This window comes from Cherax quadricarinatus, chromosome 5, assembly GCF_038502225.1.
Source record: "Cherax quadricarinatus isolate ZL_2023a chromosome 5, ASM3850222v1, whole genome shotgun sequence".
Taxonomy (NCBI): domain Eukaryota; kingdom Metazoa; phylum Arthropoda; class Malacostraca; order Decapoda; family Parastacidae; genus Cherax; species Cherax quadricarinatus.
The window spans coordinates 64,162,473-64,183,462 of NC_091296.1; the positions used below are offsets into that span (position 1 = coordinate 64,162,473).

The 20,990-nt window shown below is 48.6% G+C and overlaps 1 long non-coding RNA gene across 1 annotated transcript; it reads right to left on the reverse strand.

Moving 5' to 3' along the window:
- Positions 1–325: 325 nt before the first annotated feature.
- LOC138855476 (uncharacterized) lies at positions 326–12,070 on the reverse strand. The gene is made up of 3 exons (XR_011394724.1): positions 11,848–12,070; positions 11,528–11,700; positions 326–1,163 (listed from the first exon to the last, which is right to left on the reverse strand). It is a non-coding gene; the product is annotated as an uncharacterized lncRNA (long non-coding RNA).
- Positions 12,071–20,990: the final 8,920 nt, after the last annotated feature.

Here is a 20,990-nt window from a genome sequence, read left to right on the forward strand (position 1 = left end):
CTTGTGTTCAGGGTACACTCAGCACTTGCGTTCAGGGTACACTCAGCACTTGCGTTCAGGGTACACTCAGCACTTGCGTTCAGGGTACACTCAGCACTTGCGTTCAGGGTACACTCAGCACTTGCGTTCAGGGTACACTCAGCACTTGCGTTCAGGGTACACTCAGCACTTGTGTTCAGAGGACTCTCAGTATTTACTGCTAAACAATTTATCTATTATAATTCAGTCAACCAAAGATTGTTTTTACATAATTTCCTTTGGTTATAATACGAACCATAATTTTGAAAAGGGGTGGAGGCGTAAGCCAGTGGAAGGCATCGGCCAGATGACCAAAAGCTCCAGTGATGGGGAGGGTCATCATATGACTAAGACACGCGTCAGGAAACGCTTGTCCTGTTTCCTGACAAACCTTACCTTACCTAACCTAACCAAGGTTACCCGGCAACAGATACTTGTTTACAACCAACACTGATGATTCACATCTCTCATATGGCCGGGACTTCGCTCCTCGGAGATCTCTAATATAATGTGGAACCTGTGAAGAATCAGACTTCCCCAGTCTGGGCTAAAATTAAATTTCATTTGCACCATAAATCTTGTAAATGTAATAATTTTTATTTGCGCGTTTCCTCGTTATGGATATAAATTAACGTGGGCACGAATAGAGAGAATATAAACCAGGTATATTTACATATATACAGTATATGTACAATGTCCGGGGTGGATACCGAGAGGTGTACGTCTGCTAGCGTATATAAAGTGAGGTTTGAATGCATATTTCACAGAGTAATGTGTTCTATTGAACTTCTTACAGTTCAGATGTATTTTAAGCCATAAAAGTATCGGCAAGACAAAGATGTTGATTGAGTTTACAGTTTCATCAGCGGCTCTCACAGCGTCACCAGCACCAGTCACTTAGTCTTCACTCTGGTGTCCTCTGATGGTGGGCGGCGGGTGGATGGTCGTGGGCAGTGGATGGAGGGTAGTGGGCGATGATAGGTCATCTCTAGTACATCTGTGGTAGAAACATTCATCTCGGGGAGGTGGATGGTCGTGACATCCGAGTTGGGTCCTCAGTACTCCTCTCTGGAAGATGTCATCTCCAGCATCATCTCATCTCGTCCATGGCGGCGCATTACACCTGACATCCTCGCTGACTGTACCTGACCAAAACATTCTTCCGAGAGTAAATTGTCCCCTTAAAACATAAACGAAAAGTAAAATCCTCTTCCCTGTCTCTCAACCCCCAAACATTAATTTTCAAACTCCAAAAATTTCTAGCAAGTCAAAATTTATTTCCACGTGTCAAAAGATACGTGGAGGAACCAAACTAAGAGAAAACATCCCCACTGTTCAAGCCGACCCTCCATAACTTTCCAGTGTAAACCGCGCGCGCGCGCGCGCGCACACACACACACACACACACACACACACACACACACACACACACACACACACACACACACACACACACACACACACACACACACACACACACTACTGGCAAACCTGAGAATAGCGTTCCGATACCTTAATAAGGAATCGTTCAAGACACTGTACACTGTGTATGTTAGGCCCATACTGGAGTATGCAGCACCAGTCTGGAACCCACACCTGGTCAAGCACGTCAAGAAGTTAGAGAAAGTACAAAGGTTTGCAACAAGGCTAGTCCCAGAGCTCAGGGGAATGTCGTACGAGGAAAGGTTGAGGGAAATCGGACTGACGACACTGGAGGACAGAAGGGTCAGGGGAGACATGATAACGACATACAAGATACTGCGGGGAATAGACAAGGCGGACAGAGATAGGATGTTCCAGAGAGGGGACATAGAAACAAGGGATCACAACTGGAAGCTGAAGACTCAGACGAGTCACAGGGACGTTAGGAAGTATTTCTTCAGTCATAGAGTCGTCAGGAAGTGGAATAGCCTAGTAAGTGAAGTAGTGGAGGCAGGAACCATACATAGTTTTAAGAAGAGGTATGACAAAGCTCAGGAAGCAGAGAGGGAGAGGACCTAGTAGCGATCAGTGAAGAGGCGGGGCCAGGAGCTGAGTCTCGACCCCTGCAACCACAATTAGGTGAATTAGGCGAGTACACACACACACCAACCAGGAGTTATTACTCCGGGAAAGGAGCTGTGAATCGACCGCTGCAACCACAAATAGGCGAGTACACACACACACACACACACACACACACACACACACACACACACACAGGGTCAAGTACGTTAGGAAATTAGAGAAAGTGCAAAGGTTTGCAAAAGACTAGTCCCAGAACTAAGGGGAGATGTCAGAAATCAACATGACGATACTAGAGGACAGGAGGGATAGGGGAGACATGATAACGACATATAAAATACTGAGAGGAATCGACAAGGTGGGAGGAGAGACAATGTTTCAGATGGGACACAGCAACAAAGGGTCACAACTGGAAGTTGAAGACTCAGATGAGTCACAAGGATGTTAGGAAGTATTTCTTCAGTCATAGAATTGTCAGGAAGTGGATTAATCTGGAAAGTGATGTAGCGGAGGCAGGATCCAAACATAGGTTTAGGAAGAGGTATAATAAAGCTCTTGGAGCAGGGAGAGAGTTCACCTAGTAGCGACCAGTGAAGAGGCAGGGCCAGGAGCTGCGACTCGACCCCTGCAAGCACAAATAAGTGGTTACAAACACAGGTAGGGATGGGGAAGGTATGGATGGGGAAGGTAGGGATGGGGATGGACGGGATGGGGATGGTAGGGATGGGGATGGTAGGGATGGGGAAGGTAGGGATGGGGATGGTAGGGATGAGGATGGTAGGGATGGGGATGGTAGGGATGGGGAAGCTAGGGATGGGGTTGGTAGGGATGGGAAAGGTAGGGATTTGGAAGGGGGAGGGTAGGTATGGGGAAGGTAGGGATAGGGATTTTAGGGATGGGATTGTAAGGATGAGGATGGTAGGTATGGGGATTGTAGAAATGGGGAGGGTAGAAATTGGGATTGTAGGGATGTGGGTGGTAGAGATGGGGATGGTAGGGATGGGGTAGGTAGGGATAGGGATTGTAAGCATGGGGAATGGAGGGATGGGGATGATAGGAATGGGGAAGGTAGGGATGGGGATGGTAGGTATGGGGAAGGGGGATGGTAGGGATGGCGAAGGGGGGATGGTAGGGATGGGGAAGGGGGATGGTACGGATGGTGAAAGGGGGATGGTAGGGATGGGGATGGTAGAGAATGGGATGGTAGGGATGGGGATGATAGGGATGGGGTTCGTAGGGATGGGGATGGTAGGGATGGGAAGGTAGGGATGGGGAAGGTAGAGAATGGGATGGTAGGGATGGGGGAGGGATGGGGAAGGTAGGGATGGGGATGGTAGGGATGGTGATGGTAGGGATGGTGATGTTAGGGATGGGGAAGGTAGGGATTGGGAAGGTAGCGATGGGGATGGTAGGGATGGGAAAGGTAGAGATGGGAATGGTAGGGATGGGGAAGGCATAGATGGGGATGGTAGGGATGGGGAAGGTAGGGATGGGGATGGTAGGGATGGGGAAGGTAGGGATATGGATGGTAGGGCTGGGGAAGGTAGGGATGGGGATGGTAGGGCTGGGGATGGTAGGGATGGGGATGGTAGGGATGTGGATGGTAGGGATGGGGAAGGTAGGGATTGGGAAGGTAGCGATGGGGATGGTAGGGATGGAGATAGTAGGGATGGGAAAGGTAGAGATGGGAATGGTAGGGATGGGGAAGGCACAGATGGGGATGATAGGGATGGGGAAGGTAGGGATGGGGATGGTAGGGATGGGGAAGGTAGGGATAGGGATGGTAGGGCTGGGGAAGGTAGGGATGGGGATGGCAGGGCTGGGGAAGGTAGGGATGGGAGGGATGGGGATGGTAGGGATAGGGATGGTAGGGATGTGGATGGTAGGGATATGGATGGTAGGGATGGGGATGGTAGGGATATGGATGATGGGGATGGTAGGGATGGGTATGGTAGGGATGGGGAAGGTAGGGATGGGGATGGTAGGGATGGGGAAGGGGGATGGTACGGATGGGAAAGGGGGATGGTAGGGATGGGGATGGTAGAGAATGGGATGGTAGGGATGGGGATGATAGGGATGGGGTTCGTAGGGATGGGGATGGTAGGGATGGGAAGGTAGGGATGGGGAAGGTAGAGAATGGGATGGTAGGGATGGGGGAGGGATGGGGAAGGTAGGGATGGGGATGGTAGGGATGGTGATGGTAGGGATGGTGATGTTAGGGATGGGGAAGGTAGGGATTGGGAAGGTAGCGATGGGGATGGTAGGGATGGGAAAGGTAGAGATGGGAATGGTAGGGATGGGGAAGGCATAGATGGGGATGGTAGGGATGGGGAAGGTAGGGATGGGGATGGTAGGGATGGGGAAGGTAGGGATGGGGATGGTAGGGCTGGGGAAGGTAGGGATGGGGATGGTAGGGCTGGGGATGGTAGGGATGGGGATGGTAGGGATGTGGATGGTAGGGATGGGGAAGGTAGGGATTGGGAAGGTAGCGATGGGGATGGTAGGGATGGAGATAGTAGGGATGGGAAAGGTAGAGATGGGAATGGTAGGGATGGGGAAGGCACAGATGGGGATGATAGGGATGGGGAAGGTAGGGATGGGGATGGTAGGGATGGGGAAGGTAGGGATAGGGATGGTAGGGCTGGGGAAGGTAGGGATGGGGATGGCAGGGCTGGGGAAGGTAGGGATGGTAGGGATGGGGATGGTAGGGATAGGGATGGTAGGGATGTGGATGGTAGGGATATGGATGGTAGGGATGGGGATGGTAGGGATATGGATGATGGGGATGGTAGGGATGGGGAAGGTAGGGATGGGGAAGGTAGGGATGGGGATGGTAGGGATGGGGAAGGTAGGGATGGGGATGGTAGGGATGGGGATGGTTGGGATGGGAAAGGCATGGATGGGGATGGTAGGGATATGGATGATGGGGATGGTAGGGATGGGGATGGTAGGGATGGGGAAGGTAGGGATGGGGATGGTTGGGATGGGAAAGGCATGGATGGGGATGGTAGGGAAGGGGAAGGTAGGGATGGGGATGGTAGGGATATGGATGGTAGGGATGGGGAAGGTAGGGATATGGATGGTAGGGATGGGGAAGGTAGGGATATGGATGGTAGGGATGGGGAAGGTAGGGATGGGGATGGTAAGGATATGGATGGTAGGGATGGGGAAGGCAGGGATGGGGATGGTAGGGATGGGGAAGGCAGGGATGGGGATGGTAGGGATGGGGAAGTTAGGGATGGGGAAGGTAGGGATGGAGAAGGTAGGGATGGAGATGGTAGGGATAGGAAAGATGGGGATGGTAGGGATGGGGAAGGTAGGGATGGGGTTAGTAGGGATGGGGAAGGTAGGGGTTTGGAAGGGGGATGGTAGGTATGGGGATTGTAGAAATAGGGAGGTAGAAATTATGATTGTAGGGAGATGGGTGGTAGAGATGGGGATGGTAGGGATGGGGTAGGTAGGGATAGGGATTGTAAGAATGGGGAATGGAGGGATGGGGATAGGAATGGGGAAGGTAGGGATGGGAATGGTAGGTATGGGGAAGGGGGATGGTAGGGATGGCGAAGGGGGGGTGGTAGGGATGGGGAAGAGGGATGGTACGGATGGGAAAGGGGGATGGTAGGGATGGGGATGGTAGAGAATGGGATGGTAGGGATGGGGATGGTAGGGATGGGGATGGTAGGGATGGGGGAGGGATGGTAGGGATGGGGATGGTAGGGATGGCGAAGGGGGGATGGTAGGGATGGGGAAGGGAGATGGTAGGGATGGGGAAGGTAGGGATGAGAAGGTAGGGATGGGGAAGGTAGAGAATGGGATGTTAGGGATGGGGAAGGGGGATGGTAGGGATGGTGAAGGTAGGGATGGGAAGGTAGGGATGGGGAAGGTAGAGAATGGGATGGGGAAGGTAGGGATGGGGATGGTAGGGATTGGGATGGTAGGGATGGTGATGATGGGGAAGGTAGGGATGGTGATGGTAGGGATGGGGATGGTAGGGATGGGGAAGGCATGGATGGGGATGGTAGGGATGGGGATGGTGGGGATGATTGGGATGGTGGGGATGAGGATGGTAGAGATGGGGATGGTAGGGATGGGGATGGTAGGGATGGGGAAGGTAGGGATGGGGAAGGTAGGCATGGGATGGTAGGGATGGGGATGGTAGGGATGGGGATGGTAGGGATATGGATGGTAGGAATGGGGATGGTAGGGATGGGGAAGGTGGGGATGATGGGGATGGTTGGGATGGGGATGGTAGGGATGGGGAAGGTAGGGATATGGATGGTAGAGATGGGGATGGTAGGGATGGGAATGGTAGGGTTGGGGAAGGTAGGGATGGGGATGGTAGGGATGGGGAAGGTAGGGATGGGGAAGGTAGGGATATGGATGGTAGGGATGGGGATGGTAGGGATGGGGATGGTAGGGATGGGGAAGGTAGGGATGGTAGGGATGGGGAAGGTAGGGATGGGGAAGGTAGGGATGGTAGGGATGGGGAAAGTAGGGATGGGGATGGTAGGGATGGGGAAGGTAGGGATGGCAAAGGCATGGATGGGGATGGTAGGGATGGGGATGGTAGGGATGGGGAAGGTAGGGATGGGGAAGGTAGAGAATGGGATGGTAGGGATGGGGAAGGTAGGGATGGGGAAGGTAGGGATGGGAAGGTAGGGATGGGGAAGGTAGAGAATGGGATGGTAGGGATGGGGAAGGTAGGGATGGGGATGGTAGGGATGGTGATGGTAGGGATGGTGATGTTAGGGATGGTGATGTTAGGGATGGTGATGTTAGGGATGGGGAAGGTAGGGATTGGGAAGGTAGCGATGGAGATGGTAGGGATGGGGATGGTAGGGATGGGGAAGGTAGAGATGGGAATGGTAGGGATGGGGAAGGAATAGATGGGGATGGTAGGGATGGGGAAGATAGGGATGGGGATGGTAGGGATGGGGAAGGTAGAGATGGGAAAGGTAGGGATGGGGAAGGTAGGGATGGGAAAGGTAGGGATAGGGATGGTAGGGCTGGGGAAGGTAGGGATGGGGATGGTAGGGCTGGGGAAAGTAGGGATGGGGATGGTAGGGATGGGGATGGTAGGGATGGGGATTGTAGGGATATGGATGGTAGGGATGGGGATGGTAGGGATATGGATGATGGGGATGGTAGGGATGGGGATGGTAGGGATGGGGATGGTAGGGATGGGGAAGGTAGGGATGGGGATGGTAGGGATGGGGATGGTTGGGATGGGAAAGGCATGGATGGGGATGGTAGAGATGGGGAAGCTAGGGATGGGGATGGTAGGGATATGGATGGTAGGGATGGGGAAGGTAGGGATATGGATGGTAGGGATGGGGATGGTAGGGATGGGAATGGTAGGGATGGGGAAGGTAGGGATGGGGATGGTAGGGATGTTGATGGTAGGGATATGGATGATGGGGATGGTAGGGATATGGATGATGGGGATGGTAGGGATGGGGATGGTAGGGATGGGGATGGTAGGGATGGGGAAGGTAGGGATTGGGATGGTAGGGATTGGGATGGTTGGGATGGGAAAGGCATGGATGGGGATGGTAGGAATATGGATGGTAGGGATGGGGAAGGTAGGGATATGGATGGTAGGAATGGGGAAGTTAGGGATGGGGAAGGTAGGGATGGGGATGGTAGGGATGGGAAAGATGGGGATGGTAGGGATGGGGAAGGTAGGGATGGGGTTAGTAATGATGGGGAAGGTAGGGGTTTGGAAGGGGGTATGGGATTGTAGAAATAGGGAGGTAGAAATTGATTGTAGGGAGATGGGTGGTAGAGATGGGGATGGTAGGGATGGGGTAGGTAGGGATAGGGATCGTAAGAATGGGGAATGGAGGGATGGGGATAGGAATTGGGAAGGCAGGGATGGGAATGGTAGGTATGGGGAAGGGGGATGGTAGGGATGGCGAAGGGGGGATGGTAGGGATGGGGAAGGGGGATGGTACGGATGGGAAAGGGGGATGGTAGGGATGGGGATGGTAGAGAATGGGATGGTAGGGATGGGGATGGTAGGGATGGGGGAGGGATGGTAGGGATGGGGATGGTAGGGATGGGGAAGGTAGGGATGAGAAGGTAGGGATGGGGAAGGTAGAGAATGGGATGTTAGGGATGGTAGAGATGGGGATGGTAGGGATGGGGTAGGTAGGGATAGGGATCGTAAGAATGGGGAATGGAGGGATGGGGATAGGAATTGGGAAGGCAGGGATGGGAATGGTAGGTATGGGGAAGGGGGATGGTAGGGATGGCGAAGGGGGGATGGTAGGGATGGGGAAGGGGGATGGTACGGATGGGAAAGGGGGATGGTAGGGATGGGGATGGTAGCGAATGGGAAGGTAGGGATGGGGGAGGGATGGTAGGGATGGGGATGGTAGGGATGGGGAAGGTAGGGATGAGAAGGTAGGGATGGGGAAGGTAGAGAATGGGATGTTAGGGATGGGGAAGGGGGATGGTAGGGATGGTGAAGGTAGGGATGGGAAGGTAGGGATGGGGAAGGTAGAGAATGGGATGGGGAGGGATGGGGAAGGTATGGATGGGGATGGTAGGGATTGGGATGGTAGGGATGGTGATGATGGGGAAGGTAGGGATGGTGATGGTAGGGATGGGGATGGTAGGGATGGGGAAGAAATGGATGGGGATGAGGATGGTAGAGATGGGGAAGGTAGGGATGGGGAAGGTAGGCATGGGATGGTAGGGATGGGGATGGTAGGGATATGGATGGTAGGAATGGGGAAGGTGGGGATGATGGGGATGGTAGGGATTGGGATGGTAGGGATGGGGAAGGTAGGGATATGGATGGTAGGGATGGGGATGGTAGGGATATGGATGGTAGGGATGGGGATGGTAGGAATGGGGAAGGGGATGGGGAAGGTAGGGATGGGGATGGTAGGGATGGGGAAGGTAGGGATATGGATGGTAGGGATGGGGATGGTAGGGATGGGGAGGGTAGGGATGGGGAAGGTGGGGATGGTAGGGATAGGGATGGTAGGGATGGGGAAAGTAGGGATGGGGATGGTAGGGGATGGTAGGGATTGGGAAGGTAGGGATGGGAAAGGCATGGATGGGGATGGTAGGGATGGGGATGGTAGGGATGGGGATGGTAGGGATGGGGATGGTAGGGATGGGAAAGGTAGGAATGGGGAAGGTTGGGTTGGGGATGGTTGGGATGGGGAAGGTAGGGATATGGATTGTAGGGATGGGGATGGTAGGGATGGGGATGGTAGGGATGGGGTGGGTAGGGATGGGGAAGGTGGGGATGGTAGGGATAGGGAAGGTAGGGATGGTAGGGATGGGGAAAGTAGGGATGGGGATGGTAGGGATGGGGAAGGTAGGGATGGGAAAGGCATGGATGGGGATGGTAGGGATGGGGATGGGGAAGGTAGGGATGGGGATGGTAGGAATGGGGAAGGTAGGGATGGGGATGGTAGGGATGGGGAGGGTAGGGATGGGGAAGGTGGGGATGGTAGGGATAGGGATGGTAGGGATGGGGAAAGTAGGGATGGGGATGGTAGGGGATGGTAGGGATTGGGAAGGTAGGGATGGGAAAGGCATGGATGGGGATGGTAGGGATGGGGATGGTAGGGATGGGGATGGTAGGGATATGGATGGTAGGGATGGGGATGGTAGGAATGGGGAAGGTAGGGATGGGGATGGTAGGGATGGGGAAGGTAGGGATATGGATAGTAGGGATGGGGAAGGTGGGGATGGTAGGGATAGGGAAGGTAGGGATGGTAGGGATGGGGAAAGTAGGGATGGGGATGGTAGGGATGGGGAAAGTAGGGATGGGGATGGTAGGGATGGGGAAGGTAGGGATGGGAAAGGCATGGATGGGGATGGTAGGGATGGGGATGGTAGGGATGGGGAAGGTAGGGATGGGGATGGTAGGGATGGGGAAGGTAGGGATGGGGAAGGTAGGGATATGGATGGTAGGGATGGGGATGGTAGGGATGGGGAAGATAGGGATATGGATGGTAGGGATAGGGAAGGTAGGGATGGGGATGGTAGGGATGAGGAAGGTAGGGATGGGGAAGGTAGGGATGGGGAAGGTAGGGATGGGGATGGTAGGGATATGGATGGTAGGGATGGGGATGGTAGGGATGGGGAAGGTAGGGATTGTAGGGATGGGGAAGGTAGGGATGGGGATGGTAGGGATGGGAAAGGCATGGATGGGGATGGTAGGGATGGGGATGGTAGGGATGGGGAAGGTAGGGATATGGATGGTAGGGATGGGGATGGGGAAGATAGGGATATGGATGGTAGGGATGGGGATGGTAGGGATGGGGATGGTAGGGATAGGGATGGTAGGGATAGGGATGGTAGGGATAGGGATGGTGGGGAAGGTAGGGATGGGGATGGTAGGGATGGGGATGGTAGGGATGGGGAGGGTAGGGATGGGGATGGTATGGATGGGGAGGGTAGGGATGGGGAGGGTAGGGATGGGGAGGGTAGGGATGGAGAGGGTAGGGATGGGGATGGTATGGATGGGGATGGTAGGGATATGGATGGTAAGGATGGGGATGGAGATGGTAGGGATATGGATGATGGGGATGGTAGAGATGGGGAAGAAGGGATGGTAGGGATGGGGAAGAGGGGATGGTAGTGATGGGAAAGGTAGGAATAGGGATGGTAGGGATGAGGAAGGTCGGGATGGGAAGGTAGAGATGGGGATGGTAAGGATGAGTATGGTAGGGATGGGGAAGGTAGGGATAGGGATTGTAAGGATGGGAAAGGGAGGGATGGGGATGGTAGGAATGGGGAAGGTAGGGATGGGGATGGTAAGGATGTGGATGTTAGGGATGGGAAAGGTAGGGGTGGGGATGGTAGGGATAAGGAAGAGAGGGATGGAGATGGTAGGGGTGGGGGAGAGATGGGGATGGCAGTAATGGGGAAAGGCTGTGGAAGGTATTCATTGGGAAGGTCGGGATGGGGAAGATAGGGGTGAGGAAGGTAGATATGGGGATGGTAGGGATGGAGAAGATAGGGATGGGGAAGGTAGGGAAGTGGAAGGTAGGGAAGGGGAAGGTAGGGATGGGGGAGGCATGGATGGGAATGGTAGGGATGTAGGTGGTAGGGAGGTGGATTGTAGAGATGGGGAAGAGCTGTGGAAGGTATTCATGGGGAAGGTCGGTATGGGGATGGTAGGGATGGGGATGGTAGGGATAGGAAAGGTAGGGATGGGGAAGGTAGGGATGGGGATGGTAGGGATGGGAAAGGTAGGGATGGGGAATGTAAGGAAGGGGAATGTAGGGGAGGGGATGGTATAAATGGGAAAGATGGTGATGGTAGGGATGGGTCCGTACCCTGGAACACCTGACATTTCATCAGTGTTCATCTGAGAGACATCTAAGACTTAACTCGACATTAAATTTGAATTAAGAACTTCTAATGTTTTCAATACCAATGAATTATTTGCCTTAATGCACCACTTAGAACTGATGCTCACTTGCTACTGAGTTACTAGTAAATAAGACTTGCTAACCCTTCTACTATTATAACATACCTTTCGCTATGTGGTAGTACGCTTAGCTCATAACAGGAAGGACCTGAGTACAATTCCCGGGCGAGATGAGACGTATGGCCAGGTCTCCTTAAACCTGCTTATCTTAACCACGAAACAGCGAGTAGATATTGTTGAGTTAGTCGACTCTTGTGGGGTCCCAGCTGCTGAAGGACCTAAGGAACCCACGGGAAATGAGCCACACAGCTTGATTTGGTTTATCTTAGTATTACCCTCTCGGGGGGGGGTTATAATCCACTATAGAAATCATGTTAACTAATGCAGAACTGAGGCTTAACCGGTAAAGAGTGTTCTAAACTTACCACTTGTTTCAACCAGGGATGAGTATGACATTGTGCTCACGAAGTGTAACACACACGAAGAATTTCAGCAAAAGCCTAACCAAAGATTTCTTTTGAGAATACATCACCTACAGGACTGTTTTATGTCTGGCCTCGGCAACCACGACGTGACACCCCACACGATGTGCTCAGCAGGAGAGCTGAGTATGGAGTGACTGATATACTATCTTGCTCACCCATTACACCTTCCTCTTCCTCCTCCTCGGCCCTTGATGCAGTTACTCTACCGTGGACCCTAATAAAACTTTAATTACACTAAAAATCGCTTGAGAGGGTGTGGTCATGGCTGTGACGTCAGTAACCAAAACATTGTGGTGGTATTTTGCATACCATCTGCTGCTATAATGGAGTCTGGCCAAGAATTCAGAGCACAGTTGTTTGAGTTCTTCAAACAAGGCAACGGTCTGGCGTTGGTCGTTGAAAGCTTGGAAAAGGAAAAAGAAAAGGAGTATGTCAATATATATCACAATGCAATCTTATAAGTCATATTTTTCAAACACTGTTTGAAATGGTTATAACTATGACCATAATTTTTAGAGGGGTGGACAGGTAAGCAAGCGGAAAGCCTCGGTCAGATGACCAAAACCTCCAACGGCGGGTCATCATCTAAGACCCGCGTCAGGAAACACTTGTCCTGTTTCCTGACGACCCTTACCTAACCTAACCTCTGAGGAAAATAATGCATAATCTTGTGAATCTAAGCCCTAAGGCGTTGTTATATTATCAGGCTGCCTTTTTAACATCTGAGAAGTGACACGGAGCTTGTTTATCGAAGAAATGTTAACTATAGCATCATATCTTTTCATGTTTAATCATTAATTTTGAAAGCTGGATATTAATGACTTTGTTAATCAAAATTTTATGTGGTACAGCTATCTCTGGTTGTCAGTCTTGTTTACACAGATCTGATTTGGCCATTGAGAGAGAATGGAGCAAAATAGAATGACTTGGAGGGTGTATAAATCTGTAGTGGAGGGATAGAAGTCGTCCTAGGAAAGGATGGAGGGAGGGGGTACAAGAGGTTTTGTGAGCAAGGGGCTTGGACATGTAGCAGGCACGTGTATGTTAGATAGGAATGAAAGACAGATGGTTTTGGGGACCTGATAAGCTATTGGAGTGTGAGCAGAGTAATATTTTGTGAAGGGATTCTGGAAAAACGGTTAACCAGACTTGAGTTCTGGAGGTGGGACGTACAACGCCTGCACTTCAAAGGAGGGGTTTGGGATATTGGCTGTTTGGAGTGACATCTAAACTGTCGTATCAGAGCGCCTCTGCAAAGACAATGATTGTGTGAATGATATATTTTACATATATATATATATATATATATATATATATATATATATATATATATATATATATAATCTATTACATTATATATAATTTTTTTTAACAAGTCGGCCGTCTCCCACCGAGGCAGGATGACCCAAAAAAGAAAGAAAATCCCCAAAAAGAAAATGCTTTCATCATTCAACACTTTCACCTCACTCACACATAATCATTGTTTTTGCAGAGGTGATCAGAATACAACAGTTTAAAAGTATATATGTATAAAGATACACACACATCCTTCCAAACTGCCAATATCCCAAACCCCTCCTTTAAAGTGCAGGCATTGTACTTCCCATTTTCAGGACTCAGTCCAGCTATATAAAAATAACCGGTTTCCCTGAATCCCTTCACTAAATATTACCCTGCTGACACTCCAACAGCTCATCATGTCCCAAATACCATTCGTCTCCATTCACTCCTAACACGCTCACGCATGCTTGCTGGAAGTCCAAGCCCCTCGCCCACAAAACCTCCTTTATATAACGGGATTGTTAAATTAGACACATGTGCAACTCTTGGGTATCTTCATTGAGGAAACGTTTCGCCACACAGTGGCTTCATCAGTCCATACAAAGGATAAACTTGAAGAACAGGAGGAGAATGAGGTGATCAGTCCCTCAACCTTGAGTCGATGTGGTCAGTCCATCAATCTTGAATAGAATACGGCATATGAGCGGAGAAGCAGCTTATAAACCGTATGGCAGGAGAAGTGCAGCAGTCGTAGGTGGTGTCACATTTGTCCAATGTGGACGTAGGTCGTGCCCAAGGGTTAGGCAAGCGAAGAATTGCCTAACCTCCAGACCTGGAGCAGGCCCAGAGGGCAGCACCTTTAGTGGTGCGAAATATGAACTAAGCTGGCAGACAGCATGGCTGTCTGTGCAGACAGTACAGGCTGTCTACATTTACCCCCTCCCTCCAACCTTTTCGAGGACGACCCCTACCCCTCCTTCCTTCCCCTACAGACTTATACACTCTCCATGTCATTCTACTTTGATCCATTCTCTCTAAATGACCAAACCACCTCAACAACCCCTCTTCAGTAGTTAAACCCATAAGGCAGATACCAGCATGTGGGGAATGGGAGACAATGAGGTTCAATGCAAGGGGAAGTTAATTCTAGTTCCTTGACTCAAGAGCCCCCTTGCCAGCATCAAGAATTTGCCTTGATTATATTATTCAAAACTACAGCACTGTCCTTTCTATAAATTTGCATTATTATAATCATGGGAGAGCACTAAACCCATAGGGATTATATGGTGCCTGTGGGGGCAGTGATGGAAATTCAGGGAACTGGAGCACAGATGCAATTCCCCATATCAAGAGCCCCTCACCAGAGTCAAGGAACTTCCCTTGAGGGGTACAAATTTGTATTCACTTCTCATACAGTGTTTGTTTTACCGCAGCCTTGGCAAAACTTGCAGCAAGATACTCTGAATGCTGGTTGTTAGCAAATTTATTAACATGACTTTCAGTTGTTTTATTCTCAATCTTAAGTATTTTCAGTTTTTGTAAGTCAATCTGGCCCACAAGGTCTCTTGCCATAGTTATTGACATTCTTTTAGACACTGTTCTATCCATGTTCTAACCAACCAGGACGAATATTTACTAGGCTCACTCCTGCTATGATTTATTTCTTCACTTACCTTGCAACTGCTGAACAAAATGAGTTATTAGAAGTTATAGTGTGAGCATCATCTCTGAGGCTCAGGGACATAAATGTTCAAAATCTTGAAAAGGTGTAGAGGTTTGCATTCAGAATATGTAGTTCCATAGGTATGAGGAACACGTCACAAGGTGAGACTAGTGGAAATGAAACCAGTAACTCTGGAACATGTATAAGGCTAACTTTTATTTTTTTTTTTTACAGTGTAAGGACCAAGTGTGAGGAACTTCAAAACTACATTGAAGTTAAAAATACACGAGTCACGAGGATATTAGACAGTGCTTTTTTTAGTCTCGAGATAGAAAAGAGGAAGAAACCGGATGTGAAGGTAGAGTCAAACTCCATCCACAGTTTATAGAGTAAATATATCGTCCAAGAGGCCTGTAATACTGGTTGAAGTGCTTAAAAGTCTGGGCCAGGAGCCAGGACTCGACCCCCCTGAAAACATGAATCAGTGCAAGCACACACACACACACACACACACACACACACTCAATCCTGTAACCACATATAGGTGAGTAAAAACACACACACATACACACACACTCTCCTGTAACCACATATAGGTGAGTAAAAACACACACACACACACACACACACACACAGGCTAAGGAAGGGAGGAGGAGAGACAACAAGAAATGACCGTGAAGTATGTGAAGAACTCAACAAGAGATTCAAAGAAGTGTTCACAGAGGAGACGGAAGGGACTCCAGAAAGACGGAGAGGTGGGGCACACCACCAAGTGCTGGACACAGTGCACACAACCGAGGAAGAAGTGAAGAGGCTTCCGAGTGAGCTAGATACCTCAAAGGCAATGGGGCCAGATAACATCTCCCCATGGGTATTGAGAGAGGGAGCAGAGGCGCTATGTGTACCCCTAACAACAATATTCAATACATCTATCGAAACAGGGAGATTGCCTGAGGCATGGAAGACAGCAAATGTAGTCCCAATCTTTAAAAAAGGAGACAGACATGAAGCATTAAACTACAGACCAGTGTCACTGACATGTATAGTATGCAAAATCATGGAGAAGATTATCAGGAGAAGAGTGGTGGAACACCTAGAAAGGAACGATCTCATCAACAGCAGCCAACATGGTTTCAGGGACGGGAAATCCTGTGTCACAAACCTACTGGAGTTCTATGACATGGTGACAGCAGTAAGACAAGAGAGAGAGGGGTGGGTGGATTGCATTTTCTTGGACTGCAAGAAGGCGTTTGACACAGTTCCACACAAGAGATTGGTGCAAAAACTGGAGGACCAAGCAGGGATAACAGGGAAGGCACTACAATGGATCAGGGAATACTTGTCAGGAAGACAGCAGCGAGTCATGGTACGTGGCAAGGTGTCAGAGTGGGCACTTGTGACCAGCGGGGTCCCGCAGGGGTCAGTCCTAGGACCAGTGGTTTCTGGTATTTGTGAACGACATGACGGAAGGAATAGACTCTGAGGTGTCCCTGTTTGCAGATGACGTGAAGTTGATGAGAAGAATTCACTCGATCGAAGACCAGGCAGAACTACAAAGGGATCTGGACAGGCTGCAGACCTGGTCCAGCAATTGGCTCCTGGAGTTCAATCCCACCAAGTGCAAAGTCATGAAGATTGGGGAAGGGCAAAGAAGGCCGCAGACGGAGTACAGTCTAGGGGGTCAGAGACTACAAACCTCACTCAAGGAAAAAGATCTTGGGGTGAGTATAACACCAGGCACATCTCCTGAAGCGCACATCAACCAAATAACTGCTGCAGCATATGGGCGCCTAGCAAACCTCAGAACAGCATTCCGACATCTTAATAAGGAATCATTCAGGACCCTGTACACCGTGTACGTTAGGCCCATATTGGAGTATGCGGCACCAGTTTGGAACCCACACCTAGCCAAGCATGTGATGAAACTAGAGAAAGTGCAAAGGTTTGCAACAAGACTAGTCCCAGAGCTAAGAGGTATGTCCTACGAGGAGAGGTTAAGGGAAATCAACCTGACGACACTGGAGGACAGGAGAGATAGGGGGGACATGATAACGACATACAAAATACTGAGAGGAATTGACAAGGTGGACAAAGACAGGATGTTCCAGAGATTGGACACAGTAACAAGGGGACACAGTTGGAAGCTGAAGACACAGATGAATCACAGGGATGTTAGGAAGTATTTCTTCAGCCACAGAGTAGTCAGTAAGTGGAATAGTTTGGGAAGCGATGTAGTGGAGGCAGGATCCATACATAGCTTTAAGCAGAGGTATGATAAAGCTCATGGCTCAGGGAGAGTGACCTAGTAGCGATCAGTGAAGAGGCGGGGCCAGGAGCTCGGACTCGACCCCCGCAACCTCAACTAGGTGAGTATACACACACACACACACACACACACACACACGAACTCGTGTGCACATGCACGCACACACACAGACTCGACCCCTGAAACTACATAGAGGCAAGTACAAACACACACACATAAATGTACATGCTTGCACACACATGCCAAGAGCTGTGAATTGAACCCTGGAACCATAAGTAGGTGAGTACACATATACACACACAACAACAACAAAATTAGGTCAGTTTTATTCAGATGAATTTCCTGCCTGCAATATTTTTTCACTCATGTGGTCAGGAAACAGCCAGGTTGACCAGTAACAACAAACATTTCATGAGTAGGAACTGCCGGTCTGCTCCTCGCTATCTTAACTGAAATTCAGGAAAATAACTATATTTTTGTGACCTAATTCATGTCTGCATGAATAACTCATTATGATTGTAACCAGATATCAATATGGAAATAGTGGTATTGAACTAACTTATCAAAACTTTGGACCAAATGTGTGTCTTTTTAAAAATGCAGTATTAGAATGTGGGGCAGAAGTTTGTGGTTATAGGAGGGTGGGGGCAGGTGGAAAGAGGAGTGATTGGTGGAATGATGAAGTAAAGGGTGTGATAAAAGAGAAAAAGTTAGCTTATGAGAGGTTTTTACAAAGCAGAAGTGTTATAAGAAAAGCAGAGTATATGGACAGTAAAAGAAAGGTGAAGAGAGTGGTGAGAGAGTGCAAAAGGAGAGCAGATGATAGAGTGGGAGAGGCACTGTCAAGAAATTTTAATGAAAATAAGAAAAAAATTTTGGAGTGAGTTAAACAAGTTAAGAAAGCCTAGGGAAAGTATGGATTTGTCAGTTAAAAACAGAGTAGGGGAGTTAGTAGATGGGGAGAGGGAGGTATTAGGTAGATGGCGAGAATATTTTGAGGAACTTTTAAATGTTGAGGAAGAAAGGGAGGTGGTAATTTCATGCACTGGTCAGGGAGGTATACCATCTTTTAGGAGTGAAGAAGAGCAGAATGTAAGTGTGGGGGAGGTACGCGAGGCATTACGTAGAATGAAAGGGGGTAAAGCAGCTGGAACTGATGGGATCATGACAGAAATGTTAAAAGCAGGGGGGGATATAGTGTTGGAGTGGTTGGTACTTTTGTTTAATAAATGTATGAAAGAGGGGAAGGTACCTAGGGATTGGCGGAGAGCATGTATAGTCCCTTTATATAAAGGGAAAGGGGACAAAAGAGATTGTAAAAATTATAGAGGAATAAGTTTATTGAGTATACCAGGAAAAGTGTATGGTAGGGTTATAATTGAAAGAATTAGAGGTAAGACAGAATGTAGGATTGCGGATGAGCAAGGAGGTTTCAGAGTGGGTAGGGGATGTGTAGATCAAGTGTTTACATTGAAGCATATATGTGAACAGTATTTAGATAAAGGTAGGGAAGTTTTTATTGCATTTATGGATTTAGAAAAGGCATATGATAGTGGATAGAGGAGCAATGTGGCAGATGTTGCAAGTTTATGGAATAGGTGGTAAGTTACTAAATGCTGTAAAGAGTTTTTATGAGGATAGTGAGGCTCAGGTTAGGGTGTGTAGAAGAGAGGGAGACTACTTCCCGGTAAAAGTAGGTCTTAGACAGGGATGTGTAATGTCACCATGGTTGTTTAATATATTTATAGATGGGGTTGTAAAAGAAGTAAATGCTAGGGTGTTCGGGAGAGGGGTGGGATTAAATTATGGGGAATCAAATTCAAAATGGGAATTAGCACAGTTAATTTTTGCTGATGATACTGTGCTTATGGGAGATTCTAAAGAAAAATTGCAAAGGTTAGTGGATGAGTTTGGGAATGTGTGTAAAGGTAGAAAGTTGAAAGTGAACATAGAAAAGAGTAAGGTGATGAGGGTATCAAATGATTTATATAAAGAAAAATTGGATATCAAATTGGGGAGGAGTGTGGAAGAAGTAAATGTTTTCAGATACTTGGGAGTTGACGTGTCGGCGGATGGATTTATGAAGGATAAGGTTAATCATAAAATTGATGAGGGAAAAAAGGTGAGTGGTGCATTGAGGTATATGTGGAGTCAAAAAACATTATCTATGGAGGCAAAGAAGGGAATGTATGAAAGTATAGTAGTACCAACACTCTTATATGGGTGTGAAGCTTGGGTGATAAATGCAGCAGCGAGGAGATGGTTGGAGGCAGTGGAGATGTCCTGTCTAAGGGCAATGTGTGGTGTAAATATTATGCAGAAAATTCGGAGTGTGGAAATTAGGAAAAGGTGTGGAGTTAATAAAAGTATTAGTCAGAGGGCAAAAGAGGGGTTGTTGAGGTGGTTTGGTCATTTAGAGAGAATGGATCAAAGTAGAATGACATGGAAAGCATATAAATCTATAGGGGAAGGAAGGCAAGGTAGGGGTCGTCCTCGAAAGGGTTGGAGAGAGGGGGTAAAGGAGGTTTTGTGGGCAAGGGGCTTGGACTTCCAGCAAGCGTGCGTGAGCGTGTTAGATAGGAGTGAATGGAGGCGAATGGTACTTGGGACCTGACGATCTGTTGGAGTGTGAGCAGGGTAATATTTAGTGAAGGGATTCAGGGAAACTGGTTATTTTCATATAGTCGGACTTGAGTCCTGGAAATGGGAAGTACAATGCCTGCACTTTAAAGGAGGGGTTTGGGATATTGGCAGTTTGGAGGGATATGTTGTGTATCTTTATATGTATATGCTTCTAAGCTGTTGTATTCTGAGCACCTCTGCAAAAACAGTGATTATGTGTGAGTGTGGTGAAAGTGTTGAATGATGATGAAAGCATTTTCTTTTTGGGGATTTTCTTTCTTTCGGTGGGAGACGGCCAACTTGTTGAAAAAAAAAAAAGTGTGTCTTTTTAATCTTTTGACTTCCCACACCATGGGTATGGGGTGCACAGTAAGAATATTAAACTCACACAGCATCAGTAACACAGGAGAGAGCAGTGTGCTATCCTCAGCATGATCACAGCACAGCAACAGTAACACAAATTATTATTAATATTCCTCCATGGGGAAGTGAGAAAAGAATTCCTCTGTAAGACATGCGTGCCATATAAGGCGACTAAAATGCCGGGAGCAAGGGGCTAGTAACCTCTTCACCTGTATAAATTATTAAATTTAAAAAGAAACTTTCGTTTTTCTTAGTAGGTAACCCTGCCTCAGTGGGATACAGCCAGTGTTAAAAAAAAAATTATCAGGGAAAGCGCTGAAGCCATAAGGATCATATAGCACTGCAGAGGGGGACTTGGGGGAAGTGGGAATATGCAAAGATTATAAGTGAAGGGTGGGTGATACTGGAGGTGGGGATTAGTGCAAGAGGAAAATGAAGTTAGTGCAACAGGTCAGTCTCTTAAATAAATTGTTTTTGGCCAGAGGTAGGACATTCAGCAAGGAGGTCAGTTTGAGCGAGTGAATTAGGTCAGAGCAGATGTTGGAAATGAATCCTGCATGTCCTCAGACAGACAGGACAATCTATTAAGATAAAGTGAACTGATAGTGTGACCTGACAGTTCTTGCAGGGCTGTAACTGTTGTTTTTCATGTATCTGTAAGCAAGACCTTGCATCTCACTCTAAATCCTGACACCATCGGGAGATTTAGAACCATCAGTGTACACCACAATAACACAAGAATGAGATAGGAAATGAAATGTTTTGACCATTTGGTTGACCACACAATTTTTGCAGTATGACACCCATCACTTAACTACTACTACTTTCAACAAACCGGCCGTATCCCACCGAAGCAGGGTGGCCCAAAAAGAAAAACAAAAGTTTCTC